The sequence below is a fragment of the Cryptomeria japonica genome, chromosome 2, assembly GCF_030272615.1.
Source record: "Cryptomeria japonica chromosome 2, Sugi_1.0, whole genome shotgun sequence".
In the NCBI taxonomy this organism is placed as follows: Eukaryota; Viridiplantae; Streptophyta; class Pinopsida; order Cupressales; family Cupressaceae; genus Cryptomeria; species Cryptomeria japonica.
Window position 1 is genome coordinate 129096588 of NC_081406.1, and position 9645 is coordinate 129106232.

Consider the following 9645-nt stretch of genomic DNA (forward strand, 5'->3'; position numbering starts at 1 on the left):
GGCCATGTAATAAAAATGTGCTCCTAGCACCAGATCTGCAATAAAGTGCATCCTATAGACAAACTCGCACTCTCATCATACACTACTTGATGAAGATCATGATATAAATGTGCAAGCATGCAAACACCCCAAGCATATCGTGTATGATGTTGCATCATACTCAAGAGAATCTCACCCCATCCAATGGAAAAACCTCGTGATCTCCTATTGAGACATATAAATCCTCCAATCAGACCAGCAATAATAACGAGAAGAGCCTCGTAATACATCACCATATCTACCCATTGGATCTGTCCTCTACCAATGCTCTCATCAACAAACATGACTCTGCAAGCCTCTGTTCCAACCCGATCCTGAAAATCATACTACACTAGCTCACCAGTCATTGGGATGTGCAAAATCCTATAGACATCCTCAAGAGTCACACTAATCTCACCCATAAGCAGGTGGAAAGTGTTAGGCTCATTGTGCCATCTCTCGGCTAACGCTGCCAATAATCCTCTATTATGTGTAATCTCAGGCATATACAACAAATGGCATAAACCACAGGCATATATATGCCTAATCTCAGCCTGTGTCAGCTCTAGAACTAAATGACGCACTGCTGGTAATTTTTTCCGACACTGGAGAACATCAAGTTTCTCCTATTTATCAAGAGAAATCAATCAATCATCAAATCAATCTATCTATCAATCAAAAATCATTATCTATCTATCAAATCAAAATCCAGCAACTTACGCTATCTATCTATTAGATCAAATTGAAGCAACTTAAGCTATCAAATCATTTTAAAACCTATCAATCATGGTTTTCTATCAAATCAAATCTATCAAATCAAATCGATCAATCAACAATCAAGCAATCCTATTAATCAATCCAGCAATCAAAGCTATCTATCCAAAAACATCACATAATCACTCAATCAAGTCCCTATTTCATCATCAATGTGTATTAAACAAGTTTAATCTAATCATCAAAGTGATTTTTAGCCTTTGCACTTATCAAAAATATCAAATTTGAGCAAAAGCGCTATCCTATTAAGCATTTGCGCTAAACTAGAGCAAATGCACTAAATTTAAAGATATTTCCGCTAATCCTAATTGCATTTGCGCTAAAACAAAATGCAAAAGTGCTAATCTAATGCTGAAAAAACCCAAAAAAATTAAAATTTTTAAAAATTCAAAAACGCGCGAAAACATGAAAATTTGCACGAAACCTTGAAAATAAAAGCTCGGGATAAGATACCTATCAGATACCCATACTCAACAGGTTGCTGATATCGTCGACCATGCTCAAATCAATGGTTCTCCATAGGAATCACCATTTTGCCACCTTAGCAAGAATATTTTCTTCAGAAGATGACAAGGATAACAATGAAAATAAAATTAGCCTTGGTTAATTTTATATTTACTATTTGAAGAGTAATTAATTTCAATGGGGAAATGTAATTTGTTTTTTCCAAATGAATTTAATTGACTAAATTTTTATCAATTATCATGAGATCAATCGTTCAAACCAGAATTTTCAACAATTTCACGATCAATCTCCTGAGGGAGCACACAATCAGGATTTTTATCTCTATCAAGCACACTATCGAGACTTGATTTAATCTTTGAAACAATGGTGTCTTGACATTATTTCAAAGAGGGGCAAAATGCATACACATAAAAATGGCTATGAGTAATTAAATAAATATTTTATATTTATTTAATGATCATTCTTCTATTAAATAGTTAATTTGAAAAGATTAATTTATTTAATTTATTTAATTGTCTTTCTATTAATTAATATTTTATTAAATAATTCATCTATCCTATTCCTCTAATTAATTAAATATATAATATTTAATTATCTCCTCCAAACAATTAAATATCTAATATTTAATAGTTATTCTCCTATCCTATAGTTTCAAATATTAAATAATTTCTTAAATTATTTAATCTTTCTTATCCAACTCACCCTCTATCTCCACTTCATCTTCCCTTTGCCAACTCATCAAACATGTGGCTAAGGAAATTAATATTTCTTAAATATTAATTCATCATTTATCTCCAGCCTCCAAACATAATGAAAATTGTGTACGTACACATATTTCATAACCATTTCCTATATTCTCTCCAACACCCCCTACATCTTAGGAAGGACTTGAGTCCACTTGTCCTATCATGCCTAAATTTCCTCCAACCATCCCTAGATTCTCTCAATCAGCAACCTCGTCTAGGTGAGATGAGTGACACTTATCTTCTCCTTCCCCCTTTCTCTCAACCTTCACCTTTGCTCACAACCATTCAAATCTACAGATCTGATCATGACCGTTGATCTGAGCCACATCATCTAATCCTCTCAAGGTCTATAGAATCAAGAGCTTCAGTTGAGAGAGAGTTAGTCTTCAAATCATTCATATGCATCTGTGAGTTTTTGAAGCAAATAGCAAATAGCATAATCATATAGCAATTAGCATTTTAGCATAATCATTTTAGCATAATCATGTAGTATTGCATATCATAGTATTAGTTAACTACAAGTTATTAGTCCATTCTTCATATGCCATCTTGGAAGCTATCAGTGTATTGTCAAAGAGCACACCATCTACAACCAAGAACAGTGGAGTTAGGACATAATGAGACATAAGCCATGAAGGTAATATTAGTATTTTATTTCATATGTACTTTATGTAGTTTCATTGGTTGAGTTTGGATTTCCTGTAGCATTTCCATTTTTATTTTGTGAAACTAACTTATTACAGGTAGCATTCTGAGGATGAAATTGAAGTTGAGACATTGAGCACCCATACTCTTGATGTAAATCTTCATTCTGTCCTTCCGTATCTTAAAGTTATCTTTATTGAACTGGTTTGGAATCATCTAACCCAAAATTCTTCACCAATTCCTTCACATACTTAGTTTGAGATATAAAAATACCTGTCTCGGTATGTGAAATCTACAAACCTAAGAAAAAATTCATCTCTCCTATCATAGACATCTCAAATTATTTTTGCATATCACTGGCAAACTTCATGCTCAAGTTATCATTTGCTCCAAAGATAATATAATCAATAAAGATTTCAACAATGAAGATGTTATCATTCTCAATCTTAAAGTACAAATTACTATCAGTTGCACCTTTATTAAATCCCAATTTCAACAAATACTTATCTAATCTAGTATACCAGGCTCTAGGGGCTTGTTTCAATCCATAAAGAGATTTCTTCAGTTTGCATACCATGTCATCATCATCTGATAATTAAAATCCATTAGGTTGCTCAATGTAGACTTCTTCCTCAAGATCACCATTCAGAAAGGCTGACTTGACATTCATCTGATACATCTTGAAATATTTATAGGTAGCATATGCAAGCAACAATCTAACAACTTCAAGTCAGGATACCAAAGAAAAAGTCTCCTCATAATCAACTCCTTTCTTTTGTGAATATCTTTTGCATACCAATCTTTCTTTATTTCTAACAACTTCATTGGCTTCATTCAATTTGTTCCTAAATACCCATTTAGTACCAATAACATTCTTATCTTTAGGTCTAGGCACAAGATCCCAAGTGTTATTCTTTTAAATCTGATCTAATTCTTCTTCCATAGCTCTCATCCAATTTTCATCTTTGCAAGCTTCAACAACATCTTTAGGTTCAATTTTAGAAATCAAACATACCTCTTCAGTAACTAGCCTTCTTCTACTTATCATACCTTTATTTTATCACCAATAATTTGATTTTAAGAATGATTAAATCTTACATATTTCAAAGTCTTTTGATTATTCTAATTTTTCAGGTTCCTGGACCTCTTCAGTGGCAACAACAACATCTAGATTAACTATCTCTACCATATCATTCTGCTTTAATTCTTCAATCTGAATAGGTGTTATAACAATATGCTAATCATCATCATATCCACATTTTCTGATCTCTTTTCCAAGTTTCTCATCAACCTTCACATTTGCACTTTCTACTATCTTCCTCAATCTCTTATTGTAGCACCAATATGATTTTCTCTTTGTTGAATATCCCAAGAAAATTCCTTCATCACTTCTTGCATCAAACTTTCCTATATCCTCATCTCTCTTGATATAACACTTGCTACCAAAAATTCTGAAATATCTCATAGTAGAAACATGACCAAACCATGTCACATAAGGAGTCTTACTAATATCACCTTTTATATGAACTTAGTTGAATGTGTAAATATCAGTGCTAACAAATTCTCTCCAGTAGCTCTTTGGATTATTCCCCTCAAATCAGCATAGTCCCTGCAACATCCAAAACAGTCTCATTCTTCCTTTCAACAACTCCATTCTGCTATGGGGTTCTAAGAGTAGATAATTGTCTTCTAATCCCATGCTTCTAACATAATGACTCAAAATCACTTGAACATAATTCTCCTCCTATGTTAGATCTCAAACATTTCACCTTCAATCTTGTCGTAGTCTCAACCTTTGCTTTGAATATCTTGAATTTGTCCAATGCTTTTGATTTCTCCTTCAAAAAGACAACCCACATCATCCTGAAATAATCATCAATTAGTAACATAAAATATCTATCACCCTGCACACTTCTAACATTTCTAGGTCCACATAGGTCATGTTGGCATAGCATAATTGATGATGATGACATGAGAAGATGACCGGTAAAGTTATTGTTGGAATAACTTGTAAAGTTGATGGAGATTGTTGGCTAGATGATGATGATATAGTTGTAAGTTATTTGATGACTTTATTTGTGTTTTCATTGATGGAAACCATGTTTCTTGAGTCATCTAAGTCATCTAGGCCTATTGGTAAAGCCTAACCGGTAGAGGAATGTGTTAGACAACAAAACTACTAAACCGGTTTATAACAAGGTAAGTAGGAATAATGTGATGATAAATATACTAGTATAGATGATTGGTGAAGAGTTAGATGTTGTAATTTTACAAGAGTGTTGAAGACATGAACATGCATCTATGTTCCACACCTCAACAATAGATTCAATGTATTGAGTGAGCTATGGTTGACTATCATAAACTCTGTGAAGAAGAATGTATACCAGTAACGAATCTTTTGATCGGTAATGATTTTTGGTTTTGAGGTGGATCTTATCATGTTCATCACTTAGTGATGACATGTCAAAAACCATGTGAAATGATAAGATGTTGTTTAAGCACATACAAGGATCAGATTTCTTGGAAAACAACAAAGTGCTTAGTATAATGTGACAAGGGTATGATTGCTTATCAAATCGATGTGCGGTGATGGGTAGTGATCATTGAACAATAGAAATTGTCTTGAAATTTGTTGTAATGATCTGTAATGTATTTTGGCAGATTGTTTTTCCATGCTTGATGTAAATTCAATGTATTTTAAATGTAGTTAGGGTTATGTAACTGACCTATTTGAGAAGTGTATTTAAGTCGAGTTTGGGAAGAGATTTAGTGTTGGTAGTTTGAGAAGAAGAGTTTGTCAAACCAGATTGAAGTGTCTACATGTGTGTAGCAGAGTTGAGATGAAAAGGATCTATACTAGCAAGTAAGGAAGTGTTGTGATCAGATCATTTGCCCTTTTGTTCACTAACAGTTACAATAATTTGAAATCCCTTAACCAGGTAGATCCTAACAGTTCTTATTTGTAAATCCCTTCACTAGGTGGCTCATTAGGTTGAGTTTAAAATCTTCTAACAAGGTTACTCCTCACAAGGTAGAGCTCTTAACAGGGATATCCCTTCACCGGGTGACTCCTAACAGGGTCTGCTCTTAACCAGGCATATTGTAAATCTCCTAATCGGGCTAGGCCTTTAACCAAGTGCATTCCAAAAGAGTGCAAATATTTTGTGGATGCTAATTCCCATCGTGGTTTTTCCCATTTGGGTTTCCACGTGAAAAATCTACGTGTTCATGTGGTGATGCATTGTTGATGTGTGGATTTGATATCATTACTTTATTTGCATGTTGATGAATACTTGAGTGAATGGTCTGATAAATTAGTTTAGTAGAATGTTTGAGTAGTTACCAATACTAGTTTTTGAAGTATTTTTAAAGTATTGTAGATTTGTTTATCTACTAATTCACCCCCCCCCCCTCAGTAGTTATGAGATCCTCATAATAATAACATGAGGGAAGGTTAAATGAGTTACAAAGAGCTTTCACATAGGCTTACAAAATATGAAGAAGCCCATAGTGAACTAAAGGTCAAGTACAAAGCTTCACCGACTAAGAGAAAAAAAGCTAGTTGAGCAATTGTTGGAACTCAGTGAAAGTAGTTCATCTAATGAAGAAAACATTGATGCCTTGGTTAATAAGGTGGAAAAGTTGAATGATGATAAGACTAATCTAAGGAGAGAGTTGGAAGCCCTTACCATCAAGATGAGTCAAGAGTTGGAAGCAGAAAGACAACTGAAGACACAATAAGAGATAAGGAGGATGAGATCTTAAAGTTGAACCGAGAGATTAGTACTTGCATGTACATATTCAAGAGGAAAAAGAGAAAAAAGAGGAAATACAAGCTGATCTAGACATGGCTATGTCTCTTAGAGAAAGTCTGACAAAGAAGAATGAGGAACTTACCAAGGAGTTGGCTGATGCAAATGAGTTACTAGCTAAATTCAACAAGAGCACTACTATACTTGATGAGAAGATTTAGTCACAAAGGAAGATCATAGATACACATGGATTGGGATACACAACCTTTGAACAAGGAGAATCATTAGGTACCAAGGACACTGTGCATAAATCCAAATCTATAGCAAAGACCAAAAAGAAGAACACAGGTAAGAGAACCTACAAATCAGTATGTTTTAGCTTTCATAAGGTAGGTCATACTACAAATGTTTGTAGAAGTAGATCCAGTACTTTTGATGGATATAGACCTAATGCATATGAAGGATATAAGCCTAGTACTTTTAATGGATATTGCTTTAATTACAACAAGTATGGGCATGGAGATATTAAGTGTAGGTCAAGAGTGAACAATCAAAGATCTTACATGGGTCAGAGGTCTAATAGTGAATGGTAGAGATCTTACAATGATCGGAGACACCCTACTTGGCATAGATCTTGCAATGACCAGATGAACCCTACTTGGCAGAGACCTTATGTGAACCAGTCTAGTCCATATGAAATGGAGAATAGATGGAATGTGACATGTTCAATATGTCACAACTTTCATCATATATCTATGAATTACCATAGAAGAACTGGTAGAGGCAATGCTGGACCCTGAAGAGCATCCGGAATGAATTTTTTCCATTGTCACAAATCGGGACACCTTGCAAAGTTTTGTAGAGCTAGAATGAACAAATCGGCTAATCAGTCTATTGACCGGAAAGGAAAGAAGATGGTAAATGTGGAAGAAATTAGAAGTGAGATGAATAAGATATGGAAGAAGAAAAGTGAGGAGAAACCATTGGAGGACTCCAATTCTTCACCTGGTGTGGAGATTCCCTTACCTAAAAACTAAGCTATGTATGAAGATTAGGGGGAACATATTGTCAGATCCATTTATGGACCCCCTAAATGGTATGCAGTAAGTCAAATCTACATATTTTGATACAATATGTGTTGGTATTTTGGTATGGTTTTGTCATTGATGTCAACACCTACTAAACACTTATCAACTCTGGCACTTTGGAGAATCAGCAACATTCACCAGCAAGCAAGTGACTCATGCATAGTCACTAGTATCTGGTACATCGACAAGATATAATGATCACTGACACTTGGAACAATATGGAAAACACTTGGTTATGTCAAAGACATTGTGTGGACTATTTATTTTGGAGTTTTGTTTATTGGTACATTAGCATTTGCATATTTGTTGCTATCAGCAAATAGGTCCAGGTTAAATCGACAGGTTTATCTTTTCTAGATCAGCACGACACACTAAGGAGATGATTAATTATTGTTGTAAATGCATTAAGCTAACATGTTGAATTGGTTATTGCATCGGATATTGTATTGTTTATAAAATATTTTTATTTTAATATCTTGTAGAGCCGACCTACTAAAATTGGTCTTAGGTTATGGTATAAATGTAAGATCTTATTTGTAAGATCAAGTGTGGAATGCGAAAAAGGATTGTGTGAAGGTATATGCGAGAATAAGCAGAGCTATACATGCAAACATCATTTGAAGATTGAAGGAGGGTTTTTGTGAAGACAATTAGAACTACAGTGGTACTAAATCCAGCATATGAAGATGATATTTTGTGTAGTACATTCTTATTGGATTTAACCATCCAACTATAGTTAGTGTGACTCAGATTTTGAGATTGAGCAGTGAGATCTAGGTGCTTGGCCTTTCTGCATGTGCAGACCCCATTTATCTACACTTACTATCTATAGTAGTATCATTTGATTATGGGTAAGGTTTCCCACCATGGTTTTTCCCCTTAAAGGGTTTCCACGTACAAATATTGGTGTTATGTGTTGTGGATGACTTTGTCTTTATGTTTCATGCACTAATCCTTTCCAGTATAGCAATTAACTATTAAATCTGTCTACCGACATATTAAACTAGTTTACTAGTATTAAGCATTAAGTTGGTTAAGTTATTTTTGGTTTGAATTTATTAGACAACTGATTCACCCCCCCACCTCTCAGTTGTTTCTGGGACCTAACAATTGGTATCAAAGCATAGTCCTCTTTTGCAGAAGTTTAATAGCTTGAGGAGATCCAATGTCTACTAACTATTTCAGGAAGGACAGTCCTAAACTTGATGGAACCAACTATGGCATATGGAAGATTGGGATGGAGACACATTTTAATTGCATTGGAAAGGACATCTAGGAAGTTACAAAGACTGGCTATACTGCTCCTACTCCTGGTCAGCCTAATCCGCCTACCTTAGGAAAAGATGAGGAAAATGATTGCAAAGCTAGAGAAGCACTTTTGAGCACATTGTCAGATCAGCAAATCATGGGATTGTCAGATAGATCAACTGCTAAATCTATTTGGGATCACTTGGAAACATTGAATGAAGGAGATTCCATAGTCAAAATTGTAAAACTTGAAAGCTTTCAAGTTAGGTATGAAAATATGAAAATGGAAGAAGATGAAAGGATTTATGCTTTTATGGAAAGAGTAAATGAGATTGTTTTGGGTATTAAATGTTGTGGAGGAACCTTAAGTAAGGATGAAATTGTTTCAAAATTTTTAAGAGGATTGCCACCAACATATAAAATGAAAGTTACTGCTATAAATGAGTTAAGAACAATGCCTAATACATCAGTAACTAGGGATACATTGATTGGGAAACTTTCAACTTTTGAAATTGAAGAATTTGGTCCTGTTGCTACTATAAAGACAGATTTGGCCTTTAAAGCATCAACATCATCTGCTCCATCATTTGACAAATCTGATTGGAAAGCCTTTTATGCAAGAGAACTTGAAGAAAGCAGGAAAGAAAATGAAGAACTTGAAGAACTTGAAGCACTATTTGCAAGGAAAATACCTAAAGGTCTAGTTGGAAGTAAGTATGAAGGTAAAGCACCCTTTAAATGTTTTAACTGCAATAAAATTGGTCATATGGCTTTGAGATGCCCTAATAGAAATGCTAGACTAAGAGAAGAAGCTAGAAGAACATACAAGCCTAACCCTGAATATCAGATATACAAATTTAAGAAGAATAAAGACAAATCTTGTTACATTGCTGATGAAGGTGTGACTGA